This window comes from Saccostrea cucullata, unplaced genomic scaffold (assembly GCF_032062105.1).
Source record: "Saccostrea cucullata isolate Sc308-1 unplaced genomic scaffold, CSIRO_AGI_Scuc_v1 ctg1655, whole genome shotgun sequence".
In the NCBI taxonomy this organism is placed as follows: domain Eukaryota; kingdom Metazoa; phylum Mollusca; class Bivalvia; order Ostreida; family Ostreidae; genus Saccostrea; species Saccostrea cuccullata.
Genome location: NW_026930901.1, coordinates 298,068 through 323,652, shown reverse-complemented (window position 1 = coordinate 323,652; position 25,585 = coordinate 298,068). Strand labels below are relative to the sequence as shown.

The following is a 25,585-nucleotide window of genomic DNA, read 5'->3' as shown; positions in this document are numbered from 1 at the left end:
CATAGCCAGTTTCTCTCTCAACTTGCAATCTTTTTGCTGAAAATCAAAATTTGCATTGATTTGAAAATCAGGAAGTAAATACACTTTGGGGTAAAAAATTATCTGGAGCTATGACCTTTTATGGCACCAGCAACCCCGTAACAAGACAGTTATTATGTATATGTTCTCATCGAAATGACTGGTCTCCGCGTCTTGAACCTCCAAGAATATGTACATTTGTATTGCATGTTCTTGAATAATATGTATTAATAAGTCTTTAAGGAAATCTATCTCATGTAGGAAACCTGATTTATTTCAGGAATCACTGTTTAGTTAGGAGAGTATGCCAGGGGATCAACAATAAAGGGAAACATGGGATAATTTGCATAACGGGGGAAGCCCAGAGTATTTTAAGGCCTCCTGAGCTCCTGACCTATCGCCCTGCCTAATTTACATTCCGACAGAATTATCAAGAAATTAACTCCTCCTAACTCTCAAAGAGTTATCACAGAGAACAAAATTAGAAATGGAAATATATTCTATTGTTATACCTTTAGAAATTTGTTCCTATACAATTCTATACAAAAAAGTCTAACATTTTTAATGTTTTGCTGAGCGGGCATAAATAAATCTATGTTGGACCGCTGAGTGAGATGTTGGACCGCTCGGAGAGATGTTGGACCGCTTACGTCAAAGAGTGGGCGGAGCTTTATCTCATTTTCATTCTCTGGTGTTAAACAGTGATAGATTGATTGATTGTATATTGTTTAACGTCCCTCTTGAGAATTTTTCACTCAATGACATATGGAGACGTCACCGATGCCGGTGAAGGGCTTCAAATTTAGATCTATACTCGGCACTCAGGGCCATTGAGCAGTGAGGGTTCTTTATCGTGCCAACGCCTACCGTGACACGGGACCTACGTTTTTAAGGTCATATCCGAAAGACCCGTGACTTTCACTTCTAGTGCCGAGCGCTTGGCGAATGAACAGTCACTACCTTTGTTTACGTCTTAGGTATGACGCGGCGCATCACGGAATTAAGTACAAAATACATGTAAATATATATATTAAAAAATGAAAAAAATTGAAAGGTATAACAAAACATTTATTGACAAAGTTCTCGGGCAAAATGCGTTTTGTCGAACCCTCGAACCAAACTGTCTGCCTTTGGCCTAACGGCCTCAGGCAGACAGTTTGGTTCTTGGGTCCGACAAAACGCGTGTTGCCCTCGAACTCAGTCAATAAATGTATAATATTTTCTTTTTTTTTTTTTTTAAATTATTCGTACTTCTCAATCTATCATGTTCAAATAACATTTATTATTTTTTAAAATTAAACATTAAACCTTATTTGTCAGCCCGTCTGTCCATCTGTCACGAGAACTTTAAACTTGATAATAACTATTGAATTAGTTGAAATAGGACTTTGATATTTCACATATGCATTATTTGTGACATCTGATTTTCATGACCTTGATCTGGGAGCTTGACCCACTTAAAAAAAAGAACATTACTTTAAATTGACCATAACTTTTGAAAACTTCCATTTTATAAAAATATGACAACAACTTTTAACTCTTTGCCCCTTGCGCTGTCTGTGACGTAATAGTAGCATTACTTTTGTTACTTTTTGATGACGTTATCCTTTTCCCCGCAGCGCACTTACGATTACGTGCTGAAAAGACGTGTTTCTGAGAATGCATTTACACGGTGTATAATAAGCAACTGTTGCCGTATATGTCGCCCTAATATTTGTACAATCATTTGTAAAATGAATTCAAATATTTTTATGATGACTTAATCCTGTTTATTTTGTTTAAATAATTCTTTTATGTGGACTTTTACAGACTTGATATATTATCATACCTTGCAAGTAATTTATCATGAATTTACATCTATTTAAATCGAAAACTTCGTTCAAAATAATTGTTTGAGTTTCCATTCAGGGTGTCATTTTTATGCTCGCGTCAAAATGACAGACATCCCCTTTTTTTCATTTCTTCAGTCACATGCATGACCATTTTAACTAAACTTGCAGAATCTTTCAATTATAAATAAAAATAGAAATGAGGTCTAGAAGAAAAGGATTATCACTTGAGAAAATTTTTTTAAATATATATTTTTAGGACAAAAAGGATTTGTAGCTTTTAGCACATTTAACTTGATTTATCTGTTCGAGAGGTTTTTTTTTTAATTAATAAATTTTGTTGGAATATCGCTTAATTTCTATCGAACAATACAATGGCGCATTTTGGCCGATATACGAATGAAATACTGCCATGGGACTCGGTATTAAAATAATCAGTCTTAAATTAGCAATATATATCTAAACCTTGCTAGCCAAGGGTTTCCGATCCAAACTCTAGTGCATGGTGGAGATGTGAAGCGTATCGGAGGCCCTTGGCTATAGCGAAGATTGCAGAATCTTTACACCTACAGGTACATGTGGGCTACTAAAAAAGCACTTTAACAATAAAGAAAAACTTAGGAGATATGGGGATGTAGGCGAATTTGCAATAAATATATAAAAAAAAAACAAAAGAAGTTTTTCTTTGTAATGGAATTTTTACACATTTTTAAAAACAATAGAATAGTTTACAAACGAGTCCAAGAACTCCTAGGACGAAGCGATCCGTACTCGACATTTTCCCGATGTTGTCCTAGCTATAAGTATTTCGATTATTTGTGGAGCAAATGAGACAGTACTCTTAAAAATGTTTCTATAAAAATACATCAATAATAGCTGTATTTATTGAGAAATATATATTAAGCATTTCCACAATTTTTCCAAGGGTTGCCATATTAGATTTCTATCACACGATGAACTTTATGAGCATGTAGTGTCGATGTACACGAAAACCTGTCCGCTTCAATTAAGAAAATAACGTATTTATATCAAATTAATCAAACTTGAAGAAAAAAGTCAAATTAATAACATGGTATATAATAAAAATTAATCAATTACTCAGGATCTATCAGGAGTTAGTGCGTAGTGGATATACACATTTTTCACTATATACTTTTGTGACACCCCATGATATTACTATAGTATTAAAAAATACAAGTTAATGACAGAGAAAATTAATTGATTGTGTTTGTAAAAGATATACAATTGAGTGGGTTTGTAAAAGATGTACAATTCTGACCGAAATAAATATTCATAAAGATCAGACAGGAGAATAAACAGATTATCACACTAATTTGACTGCATTCTTTTTACCAGTAAAAATTATTTATATTCTAATTTTTATTTCCGACATTACATAGTTTACTGACAATCTATAGTTTTTTTCCCGACATTTATTAAAGAGTTAATGACAGGAAATATAACTGTGACCGAAGACTTTCTTAATTAAAAATTGAAATTATTCTCTTTGAACAATACCGGCAAATCATTGACATCAAATGCTTTGTTTTCTTAAAAAAAACATGGATGTTAAATTTGAGATCAGTATCATGTGTGTCGGACATCACTGACATAATATTGTTCAAGTGTAGCTGATTTTCTTTTTTATTGATCGATTATTCAATAAATCGGTAGACAAGATGCATAACCACCCCCCCCCCCCCCAAAAAAAAAAAAAAAACGCAAAAAAAATGCTGAGCATTCCCGTGGTAAAATGAAATGCATATATAATTTATAATCAGCCTTTTTATTTAACAATCTAGCTGGTGTTCGAAGAAAAAAAATGCCGGAAATTCTGAATGCAATAATTTAATTCTGGAGATGAAATGCAGAGAATACATTAGATCGCTGTTGGTCAAAGATAAATAACACCCCCTCCTCCCCCCGAAAGAATGAAGTTTTAAGCGTTCAAATGCATCGCTCCTCAATTATGTATCTAAATGGTACATGTATTTACCAGCTGCACTACCCTTTGAAACAGTCACGAGTTAAATGTCCATATACAAGTGGATGCAAAAGTATTTTTTGTGTATAACATAAAAAATATAGCTGGTGGAAGAATCCAATCAGACCACATCGCCGTCCTCTTCTTGAAAGTTTACTTCGACAATTAAATTTTTCAAAACTTTTAATTCTAGAGTATGCAGTGTTGACATACATGAACCTACAGAGTATATATGTTTTCTTAAACACGTGAAAGCGACTAAGTGAATATTTTCAAATAATATTCTGACGATATAAACGTACTCGAGGCGGATCAAGAAATAATCCTATTAGGGACCATATACCCTTTGAAAAACTAATCAGTAGACGTCTTTTAACCATACCCCCGCTGCGAAGGAGAATTAAGGGGTATACTGTTTTACTCTGTGTGTTTTTCCGTCTGTCTATAGCTGTGTATCTGTCCGTAACAAAGTTTTTGGTCGCAGTTTTCTCAGCAAGTACGCAGCACTCATTACAGATGCGTCACTGTGGCATGCCATATGGTGGTTTCATTTTTGTTCAAATCCGATGTCAACTTCCTGTTTTACCGTGCGTCTGTCCGTACCATACAAACATACATGTAACAAAATTTTATCACATTTTTCTAAGCAACTATTCATCGCAGATTCTTTAAATCTTAACACAATCTTTGTTGAGACATGTCATATAATGGAATTTTTTTTGTATATGAATCTGATGTCAACGTCATATTTTTTCCATGCATCTGCCTGTAACTGAACGTGTGTAAATTTACATCAGAGTGGGGCATTCTTGTTTGTTCTGCCTTTTTATTTAAAAAAAAAAGAAGAAACAAGTAGTCAGTATGCTTGCATAAAATTTTCCCGAATCCCTTGTTTTATGTATACATATATACGTACATGTTTAGAAATCAAGACACGATCGAGTAAGTGCAACACTTTTTTTTTAACAATATCGGAAATGTTGTCTTGATAATGAAACCATTCAAATTTAAATCAACCTCTTTTTCTACATGATATTGTCGTTCCTTTAATCTGTTCCTTTTTATTTGTGTATGTGTAACTTTTTTATTGCTGTGTAACATGTGTAAGGTGGGAAAATAATCAGGTTTTACGAATTTGAATTCAAATAGAACAAGAAATAAGACAACAAGTGACTAGATGTAACATAAGATTACATGTAAACTGGAACAAAACTATATTCTATGAACAAAACTTCTTTCCTCTACGATTGTATGAGTATGTATGAACTTAACAATTCTTTTGTAATTTTATACGTTCCTTGTGTCGATTTCTGCACAGGTTTTTATCAAACACTTACATAAAAAAATCATTCGTCGAATTCGATAAATTCTGAATCAAGGGTTCTATCTCACACAAGATTGAGTGACTTCTATTCCAGATCACCACACCAGTGAATGGTGAGCTTATTTAGTGTCAAGAGAAAAACCTTCTTAATTTGTCTGGCATCCCAAGTTTCGTCCAATAAATCGAACGACTCGGACATATTAAATTGAAGAAAAATAATATTATTTGCGAAATATATTAGCATGGAATAACAAAATTTATTTTCTAATCAGTTATTATCATACCATCAAAACTTTACGCGTAATCAGAGCAGAAAACGTCAAAAACGAAATGTGCGTTAAAGTGCGTGATTGCGGGGCAAAGGTATATGCGTTAAAATGCGTGATTGCGGGGCAACGGTATATGCGTTAAAATGCGTGATTGCGGGGATGGGGGTTAAAATTCACTCAATTTTTACCCTTTGACCTGCTTTTCAAAAACATTAACAATACTCATATCTTTTGAATGAGAAGAGATAGGGCTTTTATTTTATCCCTGTAAATTACCTATGACAAATCTTTTCTAAACATACCCTGACTTTTGACAACTTGACCTTGAGGCCTGATCATAACTTTTTAATGAGGAGAAATAGGGCTTTCATATCACACAAACATCACAATGTAACCTGTGATAAAATCATATCAAATACTAGTACATGTATATCATGAACTTTGACCTTGAAGTTTATCCGGCTTTTCCAAAATTTAAACATTGCTTAAAATTGACCATAACTTTTTACACATGTATATAAGCTGTGACATTAGGCCTATCTTAAAAAAATGTGTGGCTTAAATCATGGAGAGTGTGTTACGGCCTTGAATCAAGGTCATTTAGGATAAGATAATTTTACTGGTCAGGATGCATTGTTTGAAAAAAAACGTGTGAATTTGTCAATACAGTACCACACAAATGGGATATACTCATCACCAGCTTGTGTCATGGTGTGATCCAAGGTCATTTTGACAAGGTCAAGGTCGCAAACATTCCTTTACTATTATTCTTTAAATAGCAGTCTATGCGAAAGTTTTTTCAACCACACAGGACATTCGGTCCTATGTAGCCAATCAACACACAGGACCGAATCAAATTTTGTCAGACCGAAAAACCTAATGTAAACAAACGAAACACACGAAAATTAGTGATGGAAAATGATTACCAGTTATAATCGATTAATAATCATAGAAGTTAAACTTATTAAACTTATTCAAATTTCAGTCAGGTTTTTACAAAATAAAATCATTTACGTAATTACATATAATATTTAAAAATGTTTATTAAAAAAGTGGAAAATAATATTTCATTACTTTACACAAAATCAATATGTTGAAACAGAATGGGAAAATATTTCTTTAAAAATTCCAGTCAATGGGTATATTACTGATATTAGTCCCACCTTTCATTACATTTATTTATTTCTTGGGATTACAAGTTTTAAAGTAGTTATCCAGACTATACCCGGTACTTGTTATTCTTGATTAAAGTAATGATTACTACATATTGTCTACACTTAAAAAATGTTTTCCTTTGTGTAGTAAAACATCGTATTATTGTCCGTTTCCTGTTAATCACTATGTACTTAGTTAGTTTATTTGATACCTAGGAGCAGAGAAGAAGATTTTGAAAGAATTCATGTATTTTCACTTTATGAACAATAACATGTTTTAAGCCAGATGCTATATGGCATTCACAATTTTGAAAGAGCACCATTGATCATCATAACAATAAACTTAACAGTCGCTTACCTTGGTTACTGAATACCCATATGCAAGGTAGGGGGACAAAAATGCACTCCAACTAATCAGTTATATTCATCAATAATCAGTAGTGCCCCTAAAACTCTGACACAAACCCCTGACCCTAGGTTGCACAAATTTTTAAAAGGCACCCTTAAAATTGCCTATCAAAAAGTAAATAAATGTTTTATAAATACAAAGGACCAGATGGCAAACAATTAATTCATTTCCAGTATATAAGTAGAGCCCCCCACCCCCCCCCCCCCACCCCTGACCCTGGGGCCTTGAAATTCACAATTCTGCAAGATTAGGGCCCTTGCTCATCATAACTATATAGGTAGTTCATCTGCTTCATACCCAGAGACAGAGAAGAAAATTTTCAAAGATTTAATGTATTTTTACTAATCAGTAGAGCCCCACCCTAACACCAGAACCCCTGACCCTGGGCCATAAAATTCACATTTTTTGTAGAGGCACTCTTGCTCATCATAACTATGCACTTAGTTGGTTTATTCAATACCTAGGAGCAGAAAAGAAGATTTTCAAAGAATTCATGTAATTTAACTATATAATCAATAGAGCCCCCCCCCCCCACACACACCAGAACCCTTGATGATAGGGCCATTAAATTCACAATTTTGGTTGAGGCACACTTGCTCATCATAACTTTGCACTTAGTTAGTTAATATAATACGTAGGAGCAGAGAAGAAGATTTTCAAGGAATTTACATATTTTCACTATATAATCAATAGAAGCCCCCCCCCCACACACACACCAGAACCCTTGACCCTGGGGCCATAAATTCACAATCTTAGTTGAGGAACACTCGCTTATCATCACTATGTACTTAGTTAGTTTATTTGATACCTAGGAGCAGAGAAGAAGATTTTCAAAGAATTCATGTATTTTCACTTTATGAACAATAACCCCACCCCCCAGAACCATTGATGCTGGGGCCATAAAATTCACAATCTTTGTAGAGGCACTCTTGCTCATCATAACTATGCTCTTAGTAAGTTTATTTAATACCTAGGAGCAGAGAAGAAGATTTTCAAAGAATTCATGTAATTTCACTGTATTATTAAATCAATAGAGCCCCCCCCCCCAACACCAGAACCCCTTGACCCTGGGGCCATAAAATTCACAATTTTTGTAAAGGCACTCTTGCTCATCATAACTATGCACGTAGTTAGTTTATTTAATACCTAGGAGCAGAGAAGAAGATTTTCAAAGAATTCATGTAATTTCACTATATAATCAATAGAGCCCCCCCCCCCCCCCAACACCAGAACCCTTGACCCTGTGGCCATAAAATTCACAATTGTTGTAGAGGTACTCTTGCTCATCATAACTGTGCACTTTGTTAGTTTATTTAATACCTAGGAGCAGAGAAGAAGATTTTCAAAAAATTCTTGTAATTTCACTATACAATCAAAAGAGCCCCCCCCCCCCAACACCAGAAGAACCCTTGACCCTGGGGTCAAAAAATTCACAATTGTTGTAGAGGCACTCTTGCTCATCATAACTATGCACTTAGTTAGTTTATATAATACCTAGGAGCAGAGAAGAAGATTTTCAAAGAATTCATGTAATTTCACTGTATAATCAATAGAGCCCCCCCCCCCAACACAAGAACCCTTGACCCTGGGGCCATAAAATTCACAATTTTGGTAGTAGAGGCACTCTTGCTCATCATTAATATTTCCTTACTTGGTTTATTTAATACTCAGGGGCAGAGAAAAAGATTTTCAAAGAATTCATGTAATTTCACTATATAATCAATAGAGCCCCCCCCCCCCCCTCAACACCAGAACCCTTGACCCTGGGGCCATAAAATTCACAATTGATGTAGAGGCACTCTTGCTCATCATAACTATGCACTTAGTTAGTTTATTTAATACCTAGGAGCAGAGAAGAAGATTTTCAAAGTATTCATGTAATTTCACTATATAATCAATAGAGCCCCCCCCCCCCCAACACCAGAACCCTTGACCCTGGGGCCATAAAATTCACAATTGTTGTAGAAACACTCTTGCTCATCATAACTATGCACTTAGTTAGTTTATTTAATACCTAGGAGCAGAGAAGAATATTTTCAAAGAATTCATGTATTTTCACTATATAATCAATAGAGCCCCCCCCCCCCCAACACCAGAACCCTTGACCCTGGGGCCATAAAATTCACAATTTTGGTAGTAGAGGCACTCTTGCTCATCATTACTATTTACTTACTTGGTTTATTTAATACTCAGGGGCAGAGAAGAAGATTTTCAAAGAAATCATGTATTTTTACTATATAATCAATAGACCCCCCCCCAACACCAGAACCCCTGACCCTGGGGCCATAAAATTCATAAATTTGGTAGAGGCACTCTTGCTCATCATAACTATGTACTTAGTTGGTTTATTTAATACCAAGGAGCAGAGAAGAAGATTTTCAAAGAAATAATGCATTTTCACTATATAATTATTTAGCCCCGCCCTAGCACTAGAACCCCTGACCCCAGGGCCATGAATTTCACAGTTTTGGTAGAGGACTCAATGCTGATTACAATCATGCAAATAGTTTGATTGCTTGATGTCCAGGAGTAAAGAAGAAGATTTTTAAAGATTTCATTAATTTTAGTGGTTTTGGCCCCACCCCTCAGGCCCCAGGGGGGCAGGGATCATGAAATTCACAATTTTTGTTCCTCTTCACCCATAGATGCTTTGTGCCAAATTTGGTTGAAATTGGTTCAGTGGTTGCAGAGAAGAAGCTGAAAATGTTCAAATGTTAACACACGACACACGACACATGACGGACGACGACGGACGAAAACGGATAGCAATAGGTCACCTGAGTTTACTCAGGTGACCTAAAAATCGAGGGCGGGCAGCTTTTATTTTAAATCTTATATTTTTTCAATTTTGCAGATTTTTTATTGACCTGGTCAATCTGTGTAATTTTATCTACAATACCCGAATAAAAGTCATAGTAAAGGTTCAATTATTTCTTACTTCACATCATCACCAATCTTTTTCAACCAATGACCCTTAATTAAAATTCAAAGATGTATTACAGCAATTACAGGTGTCAGAATCATGTTGACTTTTGCGGGATTTTAAACGAAAGTAGAATGGTAGATGAATACCGATCCCGATCAGAATTAAGACGAAGAAATTAAAACAGAAATAAAAAAAATCGAGGCGGGGGTATAAAATCGGGGCGGGCGGGGATGAGAATCTAGGAATATTTTTATTATGGCCTTATTCAAATTCAGCTCCACGACTTTCAAAATTTGTATGTATATTTGATATTTTCTTCATTTAGCCACTCTTGAAATTTAACTCCTTGAATTGAATGATCTTTGATATGCAAAATAAATACTCCAATTCTCCAGATTTAGCTGCTCTTAGAATTCAAGTCTTCTTGACTTTTAATTGAAATGAACATTTTAATTTTGTTTTTTCGTTTGGTTTAGTCACTCTTAAAATATATCTGACTTCAAATTGATATGTACATGTAATATTACATTTCTTTCAATTTAGCTCTTGTAATTCATTTACCTGACTTTCATTGATAAATTTATGCACACTTAATATTTCAATTCCTTTTGGTTTTTTGACAGAAGACTAAAAATTTATCACAATGGCATGGTATATTAATCGTTTACATAATCTTTCTACTTTTGAATAAACATGTATATTTGATTTTTCAGTCTCTTGATTCACATTTATGACAACATTTCACATTTTATTTATGAACAACACCTGATTTAATCTTTTTCTGGTTTTTGGGGGGAGGTTTTTATTTTTTACTGTCTATCAGCATCTGATGGTAAGACACAGCTGGATATAGTAAAGGAACTCTCTCTCCAGAGTAGTGCCGACAGTTAACGAGATAAGAATTACAGGCATGTTAAAGTGACCTTTATTGACTTACTGTATAAAAAGCTTGCTGTGATACAGATCTAAATTGTGGAAGGCAGTGGTTCTTTTATTGTTTTCACATGAAGTAATAACATGATTTACATATGAAAATATTTTATCAAATGATACAGCTCATTTCTTAAAGCCATATGTGGTGTAACTGATCAAAAAAATATTTTTGAAAAATACAAAATTAAGGAAAGAAACATATTTAATACAAACAAGCGGCCCATGGGCCACATCGCTCACCTGAGTAACTTGGGTGATGCAGATCTTTTAAAAAGATTTGATCTACATATATATAAATATATTTCTATGTAAAATTTGGATTCCCTTTTGTGGCCCCGCCCTACCCCCGGGGTCATGATTTTAACAATTTAATATCTACACTACCCAAGGATGCTTCAACTTAAGTTTCCGCTTTCCTGGCCAAGTGGTTCTTGAAAAGAAGATTTTTAAAGATTTGTTTTATATATTTCTATGTAAAATTTGGATTCCCTATTGTAGCCCCGCCCTACCCCCGGGGGTCATGATTTTAACAATTTAATATCTACACTAACCAAGGATGCTCCCACATAAATTTCAGCTTTCCTGGCCCAGTGGTTCTTGAGAAGAAGATTTTTAAAGATTTATTATATATATTTCTAGGTTAAACTTGGATTCCCAATTGTGGCCCCGCCCTACCCCCGGGGGTCATGATTTTAACAATTTTAAATCTACACTATCCAAGGATGCTTCCACTTACGTTTCAGCTTTCCTGGCCCAGTGGTTCTTGAGAAGAAGATTTTTAAAGATTCATTCTGTATATTTCTATCTAAAACTTGGATTCCCTATTGTGGCCCCGCCTTACCCCCGAGGGTCATGATTTTAACAATTTAATATCTACACTACCCAAGGATGTTCTCACATAAGTTTCAGCTTTTCTGGCCCAGTGGTTCTTGAAAAGTAGATTTTTAAAGATTTGTTCTATATATTTCTATGTAAAACTTGGATTCCCTATTGTGGCCCCGCCCTACCCCCGGAGTCATGATCTTATCAATTTAATATCTACACTACCCAAGGATGCTTCCACATAAATTTCAGCTTTTCTGGCCCAGTGGTTCTTGAGAAGAAGATTTTTAATGACCCCATGCTATTTTCATATTTTCTTGATTATCTCCCCTTGGAACTGGTCTTGGCCCTTGCTTTTAATAATTTAAATTCCCCTTTACCCAAGGATGCTTTATATCAAGTTTGGTTAAAATTGGCCCAGTGGTTCTTGAGAAGAAGTTGAAAATGTGAAAAGTTTACAGACGGACGGACGGACAGACTGACAGACGGACGACGGACACCGGGTGATCAGAAAAGCTCACTTGAGCTTTCAGCTCAGGTGAGCTAATAAATTAAAGCTTTTCATACAATTTTGAACGCGGAGAACACCTCGTTCCATCTAATAATACAATTTTATCTTCTCTGTAATGTGTTATTTAAATCTTTTGTATTTTCTTCCGAGTCGGAAAAAATTTTGAGAATCCAAATTAAATTGTGATATCTTTTTAACGCAATTGACTTAGATTTTGTAATTTACGGAAAAGTTTTATCTTCATATAAAGTAATGATACAAATAATAAATTCTTATAATTTTAGTCTTATAATTTTCATTGTACATATGGCATCTATGGCTTTAATATTCAATTTACTTCAACCATCTTTACTAGATGTTTCTTGCTTTGTTTACAAACATAGGTAGTGTTGGTTATGTCTTAGACACTTTATCACTAGTAATCAGAAGGGGGGAGGGGGGAATTAGCGTACTTGATCAGCACGCGGATTAGTTTACATATATACCACTAACACATCAGTCTTGTAAAAATAACCTGGTTTGTACAATATTTCATTTTGTAAATTTTCTTTCAAAATCTGATTGCAAGTTATTAATTACTGACTTATAATAGAAAATATTTATTATTGACTTAAAAATCAAAACTTTGTTTGCAGGACATACCATGTATCACAATTTTTGACTGCATGCCCCTTGCACTATTTTCTCTTGCGGACTGACACAAATTCCCAAAAAAATTAATAATAAACAGGGACCAACCTAGGGGGCGACTGAGGCGAAATAGTCGCTTTTGGGCTCCAAACTTCGCTGTAATTTATTATGAAAGCAAAGCTTAAGTCGCCTAACATTTGCAAACCCTTTAATGGAAATAAAAAAAGAATCTATTAAGAAACATGGTAGAACCCTCAGTAATTTATAAATCTTGTTTAATGTACTGCTGGAATGAACGAAACAGCAGGACACTTGCACCTGTTTCGCTACAAAGACCAATGCGTCGAATACTCTGTCGGAACTCCTCTAGATTTTACGCTTCCTGTTATGAAAAACTCCATTGTTACACCTGAGATGCAAAACAGCTGGTCAGCTATTGATGTCATGCCAAAGATGTTGAATATGATTTTAGATCTTTTATTGCCAAATAATTATTTCATGCTGTGAATACAGACATACTTTTACTGTTAAATTGTGGAGTTATCACTGTCCAAGAAATTACACGTCTGATATACTGAGTTCAATCAGCATGCAGTATACATGTAGTACATGTATACCAAAACTTTTTTCAGAAATAATCAAAAATAATGTTGAAAACAAATTTTAAAAATGAAATAATAAAAAATTGTTCCATGTTATGATGCTGAAAATTTAAAATGAAAACTTAAAGATAAAATTTCAAAAGTTAATTGTGCATATTATGGAAAATGAAAAAAAAACTTTTTTTTGCTTGATATACCTTGTAATTGCCAAAAAACCCAGAAGTCTCAGTCGAGACTGAAGCTTTACTGGTTTGAACTTATAGCAAACGAATAGAAAATACTTAAGCAGCTGGGATTTGAAACTTTATAAATTGCATTAAATAGAATAATGATCGTTGATAAAGTCTCTGTATGTTCTTAGTACAAAACAAATAGATTCCAATTTAGTAAATATTTTGATAGTCAACAGTGTTTCAGTAAGTTATTGATTTCTCCTCATCATAACAATCGTTAGTGTAGTCTACTTGTGTGCCAAGTTATACTGAAATCAGACCAAAACTGTAGGAGGAGTAGCATTTTGAAACAATTTCACAGAAATTTCTAATTTTAGTAACCACTGCAACACCGTTCATCAAAATTAAAATTCAATACACAGAATTATGTATCTTAGAGTATTCTACTTGTTTGCCAAGTTATATTGAAATCAGATCAAAACTATAGGAGGAGTAGCATTTTGTAAGAATTTCACAGAAATTTCTATTTTTAGTAACCACGGCAACACCGTTCATCGAAATCAAAAACCGATACACAGAATTATGTATCTTAGTGTATTCTACTTGTTTGCCAACTTATACTGAAATCAGATCAAAACTGTAGGAGGAGTAGCATTTTGAAAGAATTTCACAGAAATTTCTATTTTTAGTAACCACGGCAACACCGTTCATCGAAATCAAAAACCGATACACAGAATTATGTATCTTAGTGTATTCTACTTGTTGCCAACTTATACTGAAATCAGATCAAAACTGTAGGAGGAGTAGCATTTTGAAAAAATTTCACAGAAATTTCTATTTTTAGTAACCACGGCAACACCGTTCATCAAAATCAAAAACCGATACACAGAATTATGTATCTTAGTGTAGTCTACTTGTGTGCCAAGTTATACTGAAATCAGATCAAAACTGTAGGAGGAGTAGCATTTTGAAAAAATTTCAAAGAAATTTCTATTTTTAGCAACCACGGCAACAACGTTCATCGAAATCTAAAACCGATACACAGAATTATGTATCTTAGTGTATTCTACTTGTTTGCCAACTTATACTGAAATCAGATCAAAACTGTAGGAGGAGTAGCATTTTGAAAAAATTTCACAGAAATTTCTATTTTTAGTAACCACGGCAACACCGTTCATCGAAATCAAAAACCGATACACAGAATTATGTATCTTAGTGTATTCTACTTGTTTGCCAACTTATACTGAAATCAGATCAAAACTGTAGGAGGAGTAGCATTTTGAAAAAATTTCACAGAAATTTCTATTTTTAGTAACCACGGCAACACCGTTCATCGAAATCAAAAACCGATACACAGAATTATGTATCTTAGTGTAGTTTACTGGTGTGCCAAGTTATATTGAAATTAGAGCAAAACTGTAGGAGGAGTAGCATTTTGAAAAATTGTTTACAGACAGATGGACAGACAGCTAGACAGACGGACGGACGCCGGATGCATTACTATTGCATAAGCTCTTCTGGTCTCTGACCAGTAGAGCTAAAAAAAAACCCAGATTCTATATATCTCTCTCTCTGTTTTAGTTTGATTATTTTTACTAGGATGTCAATACAAAAAATAATGACATATATTTTAAGTTATAAACAGTGAAATGGTTTCATTTTTAATGAGTTTTAATGATCAGTGAGCATCGCGCGCCAAGAAGTCTCCTTAAATTTTAAAACTTCTCCCTAAATTTCTCTGAGGGAGAAGTGAAGTCTCCCTAAATTTTAAGTCTGGGTTGGTCCCTGAATAAATATTCAAGTTCATAAACACTTCAAAGCAAATCTGATAGCATATTGTTAACCCATAGATCAAGAATATTGTAAAGAAGCCAATATTATACAAGAACCTGTATGCAAAATATTCAAACAAAAATGTGATTAGTTTCAATACATGGGAAATCCCTTACCATTAACATAACATGAGCTGATAACATCAACTTGTTACTTTCACATTTTTTGTTTTCTCTAATTATACCCGCACTTTCTAAAGAAAGTTCGGGTATATTGTTGTTACTCATGTCCGTCCGTCCGTCCGTCCCTCTGTCACACTTTTCTTCCCTGAACTCCTCCTACATTTTAAACAGTATTTTAATCATCTTTTGGGAGATGGTTGGTGGGGTCATGTAGATGTGCAGTAAGGTTTCGGAATTTTGATTTTGCCCCGGGGGGTCAAATGGGGGTCGAAAAATGACGTTTTTTGTGCAAAAAGTCCCGTCTTCCCTGAACTCCTTCTACATTTTACTCAGCAGCCTAATCACCTTTTGGGGGATGATTGGTGGTGTCATGTAGATGTGCAGTAAGGTTTTGGAATTTTGATTTTGCCCCAGGGGGTCAAATAGGGGTCAAAAAATGACGTTTTTTATGCAAAAAGCCCCATCTTCCCTGAACTCCTCTTACATTTTACTCAGCAGCCTTATCATCTTTTGGGGGATGATTGGTGGTGTCATGTAGATGTGCAGTAAGGTTTCGGAATTTTGATTTTGCCCCGGGGGGTCAAATGGGGGTCGAAAAATGATGTTTTTTATGCAAAAAGCCCCGTCTTCCCTGAACTCCTTCTACATTTTACACAGTAGCCTAATCATCTTTTGGGAGATGGTTGGTTGGGTCATGTAGATGTGCAGTAAGGTTTTGGAATTTTGATTTTGCCCTGGGGGGTCAAATGGGGGTCGAAAAATGACGTTTTTTATGCTAAAAGCCCCGTCTTCTCTGAACTTCTCTTACATTTTACTCAGCAGCCTTATCATTTTTTGGGGGATGATTGGTGTTGTCATGTAGATGTGCAGTAAGGTTTCGGAATTTTGATTTTGCCCCAGGGGGTCAAATGGAGGTAGAAAAATGATGTTTTTTATGCAAAAAGCCCCGTCTTCCCTGAACTCCTTCTACATTTTACACAGTAGCCTAATCATCTTTTGGGAGATGGTTGGTGGTGTCATGTAGATATGCAGTAAGGTTTCGGAATTTAGATTTTGCCCGGGGGGTCAAATGGGGGTTGAAAAATGACGTTTTTTGTGCAAAAAGTCCCGTCTTCCCTGAACTCCTTCTACATTTTACACAGCAGCCTAATCACCTTTTGGGGGATGATTGGTGGTGTCATGTAGATGTGCAGTAAGGTTTCCGAATTTTGATTTTGCCCCAGGGGGTCAAATGGGGGTCGAAAAATGACGTTTTTTATGCAAAAAGCCCCATCTTCCCTGAACTCCTCTTACATTTTACTCAGCAGCCTTATCATCTTTTGGGGGATGATTGGTGTTGTCATGTAGATGTGCAGTAAGGATTCGGAATTTTGATTTTGCCCCGGGGGGTCAAATGGGGGTCGAAAAATGATGTTTTTTATGCAAAAAGCCCCGTCTTCCCTGAACTCCTTCTATATTTTACACAGTTACTAATCATCTTTTGGGAGATGGTTGGTTGGGTCATGTAGATGTGCAGTAAGGTTTCGGAATTTTGATTTTGCCCCGGGGGGTCAAATTGGGGTGGAAAAATAACGTTTTTTATACAAAAAGCCCCGTTTTCCCTGAACTCCTCTTACATTTTACTCAGCAGCCTATTCATCTTTTGAGAGATGGTTGGTGGGGTCATGTAGATGTGCAGTAAGGTTTCGGAATTTTTATTTTGCCCTTGGGGTTCAAATGGGGGTCAAAAAATGACATTTTTTATGCAAAAAGCACCGTCTTCCCTGAACTTCTCCTACATTTTACACAGTAGCCTAATCATCTATTGCGAGATGGTTGGTGGTGTCAGGTAGATGTGCAGTAAGGTTTTGGAATTAAGATTTTGCCCTGGGGGGTCAAATATGGGTCGAAAAATGACGTTTTTTGTGAAAAAAAGCCCTGTCTTCCCTGAAGTCTTCCTTAATGTTACTCAGAAGCCTAATCATCTTTTAGGAGAGTTAAATATTTTGAAAATTATGTAAAACATCAACGTCAAGGGGTAAAAAAAAGCATCACATGCTGGGAAACACCTTGAATTCTTATGAGTAATTAATGTATATGTCAAATGTGAGAGTCATATCTCATCTCAATCAAAAGTTATAAGCAAATGCAACATTTTTGAAAAGTAGAGGCTTGACCTCTTCAAGGTCAAGGTCACAGAGTAAAAATCATGATTTATTTGGAAAGGTCTTATCACAGGTAATAATATACATGCATTATGATATGAATGCCCTAACTTTTCTCCTTCAAAATGATGAATTTATAACAATTTAATTTTTTTGCAAGTAGGTCAAACTTCTAGGTCACAGGTAAAAAAAAACAAGATTTGTTTGTGAAACACTATGCGCCCGGCGGCAACAAAGTTCAAAAAATCTATTTTTAGCATATTGATCACAGTCAAGGTCACAAGGTCATTGACCATGGTGTCATTCAAAAGAACTTAATCAATGGAGCATGCATACCAAATATGAAGTCTCTATCTCCTATGGTTCAAAAGTTATGGCAAAAAGTGTAAAGAGCTATTTTTAGCATATAGGTCACAGTCAAGATCACAAGATCATTAACCTTGCCGTCGTTTGAAAGGACTTTATCGATATCGTATGCATACCAAATATGAAGTTCCTATCTCCTATGGTTAAAAAGTTATGGCAAAAAGTGTAAAAAGCTATTTTTAGCATATAGGTCACAGTCAAGGTTGCAAGATCATTGACCTTGATGTTGTTTGAAAGGATTCTATTAGTGGAGTATGCATACCAAATATGAAGTCCCTATCTCCTATGGTTAAAAAGTTATGACAAACAGTGGAAAAAGCTATTTTTAGCATATAGGTCACAGTCAAGGTCACAAGGTCATTGACCTTGATGTCATTTGAAAGGACTTTATTACTGGAGTATGCATACCAAATATGAAGTCTCTATCTCTTATTGTTCAAAAGTTATGGCCAAGGTTAAAGTTGACAACAGACAGACAGACAAACAGATAAACAGACAAACAGACAAAAAGACAAACAGACAGGACAAAAACAATATACGCCCGGGATCTATCGATCCGGGCGCATAAAAAAACCATGCCATTCTCACAGGTAAATACTAATACATAAGTTTAATATTCAGTAGATATGACCGTGATGACCAAGGTTAAATTTATTGAGACAGATGGACAGTCTGACATACAAATATACATATTTCTATATGAATTGGGTAAAATTGGCCCAGTGGTTCTAGAGAAGTTAAAAATGTAAAAAGTTTTCAGACAAACAGATGGACGACACGTCACGACAGACGTTACATGTTAAGGAAACCAGAAAAGCTCAAATGAGTGTTTTGAAAGGGTTAGAATATGGTTGCAGTATTTGAAAAGCTGTTTTTTTCATGCAGAGATATACATGAACAACATATTCATGTTTTATATTTTCTTTAGTAATTTGTTTGTTTGTTGTGAATACATCTCTCTTGGGAATTTTTCCCTCATATGGAGACACCACCAAATAATAATGAAGACAAGATGTGTTTGTGAAACACTGATGTCCCTGTATGGAAGCCTATGGCGAAGGTTGAAGTTTCTCAAATATATGTCAAACTCAAAGTTCAAGGTCAAAGGATTCAAATTGTTAGTATCAGAAGAAAGTCTTGTCACAAGGAATGCACATGTGAAATAAAGATATCCCTAGTAATTCCTGTTCAAAAGTTAATTGCCAAGGTTAATTTTTTTTAAGTGGTTCAAACTCTAGGGTCAAGGTCAAACATATTTATAATTGTTGACAGTTCACAATGAATACACATGTTAAGCATGAAAGCCCTAGCACCTATTGATCAAAATTTAGGCCAAGTTTAAAGTTTGGTATTTTTCTTGTAAAAATGTGTATCCTAGGTCAAGGGATTTCAGGTAAAAATTAATGGTACCCAAATAAAAGGTCTTAATTGTCACAAGAAATAAACCTATAAAATGTAGAAGCCATTTGTGTAGCCCATCCCACTTAAAACTTATGGGCAAGGTTATAATTTCTGCAGACAAATAGACAGACATAATATAAACACAAGAAACAAAATATGTATAATTAGTCAAATGGAAAAAAATATACTATTTAATTGGAATCACAAAATAGATTGTTATTTCAGGGACAGGGAGTGGGTAGGGAGATTGGAATCCCCCCATCCCCCCCTGGAATTTGCTTTGTTATTTAAACAAGACTATATACTGAAGCAAATAAAAAATGACTTTGGACATCCTCCCCCTAACTGAGAAAACATTGACCACACTATCATTGTTTTGATTTGGTTTATTTAATTTCAGTTTTTTTTCTCCTGCTTGTCAGGAAATTCTGGGCTGGAAATTTTTTGACTGAGATGTGAACCCCTCTCCCTACTCCCGAAAAAAAATTCTGGATCCGCACCAGTATTGGCAGTAACCGAATGTCACATCGACAATGGCAGATAACTTCACAATATGAAATTCGTCTAGTGTGCCATGCGATGATCTTTGACCCTTTTTGAACTTTAACCTAATCGTTTGGGTTTATTTTACTCCCCACTATACTTAAACTTGTACTTACCGACTGCCATACATGTTTGTCTCGTCAACTTCATGAAATATAAATCCAGTTAAAACACAAAATGAATCAATCCAATGCACACCAGACTGCAGCCATTTGTGCTAATTCCATTCGACAAACCTTCGTCGATTCCGTCACCTTATCAGATGAAGTGGGAATCGGCCGAGGTGTGCCAAATGGTGTTTAATCTAAAAATATGATAATGGGTGACGCAACGTGATGTGATGTAGAAATTTACATGTTAACATGTATAGTACAAGAACAAATTTTAAATTAATTCATAACAAACGATGTTTTAACAAAACTTTTCCATCTAGCCTATTCCAAACAGTATGTGCTGTGTGATTGTGGTGTCGACGGGGGGGGGGGGGGGGGGGGGGGGGGGGGGATTAATAAATTTAAAAAGGTCCTATTATGAGCAAAACATTTAACAAAATCTAATTTACATCATTAATAGAATTCAAACTGGTATATAATGAATTAAGCATGTAAAATAAATATAAGAGGTTCTGAGTTATAGGTCACAGGGCCGGTCTGAGAATTTCATACTCAGTTTGATGAATACATGTAAATCATTGGTGTCGGAAGCAAATTCAAAGTGGGGGGGCTAGGTGTAAAAAAAAATTTTTATACCTTCTAAAAAAAACCTGACAAGCAAAAAAAAAAAAGAAAAGAAAACGAAAACATCAATTTCCCAAACACGAAAATCCTATTTTGGGGGGGGGGGGGGGGGGGGGGGGGGGTTGAATTCGAACTTCAGTACCATAATTTTGTTTTCTAGACACTACCTTTTTCCCATTTTTTACCTACATGTATTCTGCCATGTGTCTGTGGAAAGTGGGGGGGGGGCTAAACCTATGAAGCAATGTTCAATATCTATACTAAGTATATGTTTGGAAAAAAAGCACCGGCCCTAGCCCCCCCCCCCTCCCCCAGTGCCGACGCCTATGTAAATTATAGAATTATTTTGACTTTTTCCTTGGAAAGCCGGCCAATATGTAGGAGCGTGTTTTAGAGGCAAACACCTTAGTGCGGGTATTACTGTCTCATGACAGCATCTAGTTTTTTATATAGTTATGAAAAGTAATTCAAGGTTACATGTTTTTCACTTTCAACAGGCATGATACAGTTTTAAGTTTTAATAAAAATAAGGATAAGTGGTAACTGAAAAAAGTTTGAAACTACCCGTAACCCCCCCCCCCCACTCTACCCGCACGAAACAGAATTTCCAGGTTTAGACAATGGTCAAATTCTCCTCATTTTATTGTCAAGTTTTTTCAGGTTGAATTTTTTCTCTTTGATTTAGCCCCACCCCTTTTTTTTCAATTTTCCAACACCGTTGAATCATGTTTTCCTGAATTTACAGTATCAACATTTATACAAATCAATCTATCGGTTAGCCTCAATATAGGCCTTCTCGTGCGCATCACTTTGCACAGCTTTTTAATTTCATGCAGTCATTAATAATTAGTTTAATTTTAATACAAAATTAACATTATTTGTAACTCCTATTGATTTGAAAATGTGATTTTACAACAACTATCGGAAAAAGAACGTTGAAATGGCTCTATCAACGTCACATAAAAATGTAATTTTACCATAATATGGCAATTGAAGAGGTATTTGGCTTCATGCAACCAGAAGACCAATCGAGATGGTGAACTTTTTTTGAAATTTCACAATTTGGTTACTTTTTAGCCGGGCTTATTGCTCAAAGAGCAATTACCGGCTTATGTGATCCTGTTCAAGGCAGGATGTTGACCCCATAGTCGCCATTTTAAAGTTACGTGCAAAAATATAGTTCTTACTCTCAACCGCTTTTGAGATAATACAAACTCCAAATAAAGCAACAAAAATTTATAAAATAAACATTAGTAGTAATGACTTTGAAAACTTCATGAGTCAAAGAACATAGTTCATTAGTGTAAGGATTTTTGATAGCCAGTGTTACCGTAGTTTTCTACACAAAGTCATATGTACAAGATGAAGCAGGAGAGGGAACCAGACTGGCCTGTTTGTTTACATTCAGCTGCGGTACCAGATTAATTTTGATTCTGACAAAGTCGGTCTGTGGTATTAGGATTGAAAAACTCACTGACGGTGTCTTATCATTAATAAGTTTTGAAATAATTTTTTCTCATCAGAATATAAACCTGATTCATGTAAGAAATCCATTCTACTCTGTAAATGAGCCCAGCTCTCTGTACTTCTGAGTACTTTTATTACATTTACTTCATTTACATTTGAATAAAAAAGAAATCCCTATGGCAGAAGTACAAAAAATATTGAAAAAATGTTGTAATTTGGCAATTTTCCAACAATTTCCCATAGGGTCCAATAGTAATGTTTGACAACATTTAAGATGGCCCACTAAGAAAACGGGGTGGTAACATTCAATATTTTAATCCAAAAATTAAAAATAAAACATTAAAATTGAATTATCAAAAAATTATCGAAATCCCTAGGGCAGAAATAATTAGACTCTGTCTCGTTCAGTGACAAAAGAATATATAGGAAAATCTTTTAAAAATCTTTTGCTCAAGAACCACTGGTCCACAAAAGATGAAACTCATGTGGAATTATCCTCAGGTAGTGTAGATTCAAGTTTGTTCAAATCATGACCCCCAGGGCTTGGGGTGGGGCCAAAATGGCCTACCCAAGTTTTACATAGGGATATATAGGGATACCTTTTAAAATTTAAAATTGATTAATATTTATATAAATGGAATCATCCTCAGGTAGTGTAGATTCTAGTTTGTTCAAATCATGAACCCCTGTAAGGGGGGGGGGGGGGAAATTCAAGCCCCCACCCCCAACCTCAGTAAACTTTCAGTTCTGATCTGATATGTGCTTTTTCCTAGCCTATGTGTTCATGTGAGCACTGTGGCCCAATGGCGGCGGGTCAAAGGAAAGCTTTATGTCAATTAATGTTGATGCAGTTGGATAGCTCTGATCAATATCTATCAGCATATATATAAAGTTTGATGAAAATATCTTGGACAGTTTCTTTGAAACTTAGCTTTGAACAGAGCTAAACGCAAAGTGTGACGTCACGGAAGGACAGCTATAGAAGGAAGGACGGAAGACGGACATGACAAACACTATATGCCCCGGCCATATTCATGGTGGGGCATAAAATCATCATGGTCGTGTTTCATCGGGGACCTTTATATTAAAGTTATTATAGGTCCCTGGTTTCATTATTAGGTCAACAAAGCAAATATTTCAGCACAAATATATCAAGTGACCTATTCAGTTGCTTATCAGAAATTGATATAAAGTTGTTTAAATTCAGCGATGCTATTTATTATCTGAACTTCCTTACCTTCATCATGTTCATCCCAAGTTGACGAACAAAAGCCACACTCAGTGAGGGTCCAAGTACTACGGCAGATTTTATATGTATGTATCCTGGTATCAGCCGAGACGATATCTGGCATCACAAATATCTGCTTATTTAGAACACACTAGAATTCCTTTGTCAAGCGATAGAAACATAAAACACAAATATCCATCATCCATATACGACAACATTGAATAGCCCAAGCAGAAGCACATGTCTGACATGAACATCTTCATCACGTTCGCCATTGTTTTCAAATTCCGATCCCGATGCATATAACTTGCTAGCATGGCTAAAGTACACTCTATATATACATCTACATGTCATATATGTATGTAGCATAAGATACGATGAAAAAATTTAATGTAATCATCTTTATTTAATTACATGTACGGGATATAGGGCCCATTGATTTTTTTTTTTAATTTTATTTTTGAGAATTTTAACTGCTCTCAGCCGGCGCCCCCCCCCCCCCTCTCTTTAAATTGTCAAAGTTAACGTAAATCACAGCTTCCTCTAGAAAATGTAAATTATATGTCTACGGTAGGCCTCATTCTTCTCTACAAATTCTGTATAACCCAGGCGCTTCCGGGGGCTTCGCCCTGTGCACTGGGGGCCTAGCTTAAGGCGTTCCCCAGACCCCTTGCCTACTTTTGGCGCCCCTCTAACTTCAATTCCTTGATCCGCGACTGCAGCTTACTGCAAACTATCAGCTGCTTGCTGCTAAATGCCACACATGTTTGGATAATTAAATTTTCATATTTACGTTAATATTTAGAATTGTCCAAAAAAAAAAAAATAGTCATGGATCCAGGATTCTTTTCCAAGAGGGATCCACCCCAGTAAACCTTAATCCAACTCATTCCTATCCTAGACGAGAAAAATTATTTTTCGTCTTGGGGTTGGAGTTATGTTTTGTATCTTCATATCTATGACTTTCATACACATTAACTTAACGCATATTTATTTATTTTTTTTTATTTTTTTTCGGGGGGGGGGTGCCCAAGGTCAGTTTTAGTTGGTTTAGTTTATACATGAAATGACTGTAAAAATTATACATGGGTGACCCCCGCCCCCCACCCCCGTAGACCTGTACATGTGAAACGTTATAACACAAAGAGATAAAATATATTGGTCAATTTATCCATTTTCGTAAGTATTTGAAAATCTGATTTTTTTTTTCAGCCTAATTTCAGTTTAAAATTCCTAAATCCTCCAAATTCTCTTATAATTGTAAAATCTACGCACATTTTAAAATTCTCAATTCCCTTCCACTTTTTCCATCTACATGTAGCTGTTTAAAAACTTGTTTGAGTGCAAAGAACCATTCATTAATACTTAATATTCTAAAAAGCAATGACAAAAAGTTAATTGTTCTTATGTACAACTCCTTTAATAAGGGGGTAAAAAATTTATTAATAGAAAGGAGACTGAACATATCATCAGATTTTCAAATTGTTGCAGAGCTGTATTAACAGACCGGAGAGCTACAGTGCCATTGAAAAAAAAAACTATATTTATTGCGCACGTAATTTTTAAGTGCGTTGTTTCTCGATTTATTTCTCCATGTTTTTAAGACTTTCATCTAAAAATATTAATAACCGTTTGTTCCTAACGTATTTTTGTACTGTTCCCACAATAAAACATGCCTAATAATGAATTGTTTTAACAGCCCTCCTGGCCCTCTATTGAGATCATCAAAAATTTTGCTGAACTGCCATTTTGGTTTGTAGGATATTTCAGTATATAAATATTATGGTGGCATATTTCTGCCCCTTGTTTGCAAGTTATTTTTCTATCAAATATGTCGGCATGCAAGATAAATATGTTGACATGCAAGATAGTTATGTCAACATGCAACATAAATATGTTGACATGCAAGAAAATTGCAATCAAATAAGTATTATGAAAAAATCTTCAAAAATCTCAAATATCGCCCACATGTGACATTCAACATGCTAAATGCTACTTATTTATGTTAACATGCAAGATAAATATGTTGACATGCAAGATAAACATGTTGACATGCAACTTATTTATGTCGACATGCAACTTATATATGTTAACATGCAACTAATTTATGTTGACATGCAACTTATTTATGTCGACATGCAACTTGGTTATGTTGACATG

The 25,585-nt window shown here is 35.2% G+C and overlaps 1 long non-coding RNA gene across 3 annotated transcripts in view; it reads right to left on the bottom strand.

The window, feature by feature from the left end:
• Positions 1 to 25,585, bottom strand: part of LOC134230517 (uncharacterized) — a 56,105-nt gene extending 30,520 nt beyond the window's left edge. Inside the window, exon 1 of one of the 3 annotated variants that reach the window (XR_009984366.1) lies at positions 23,435 to 25,585. This is a non-coding gene — a long non-coding RNA (uncharacterized LOC134230517). The remainder of the gene's footprint in view (positions 1 to 23,434) is intronic. The other 2 variants (XR_009984367.1, XR_009984365.1) reach the window with 2 other exon arrangements.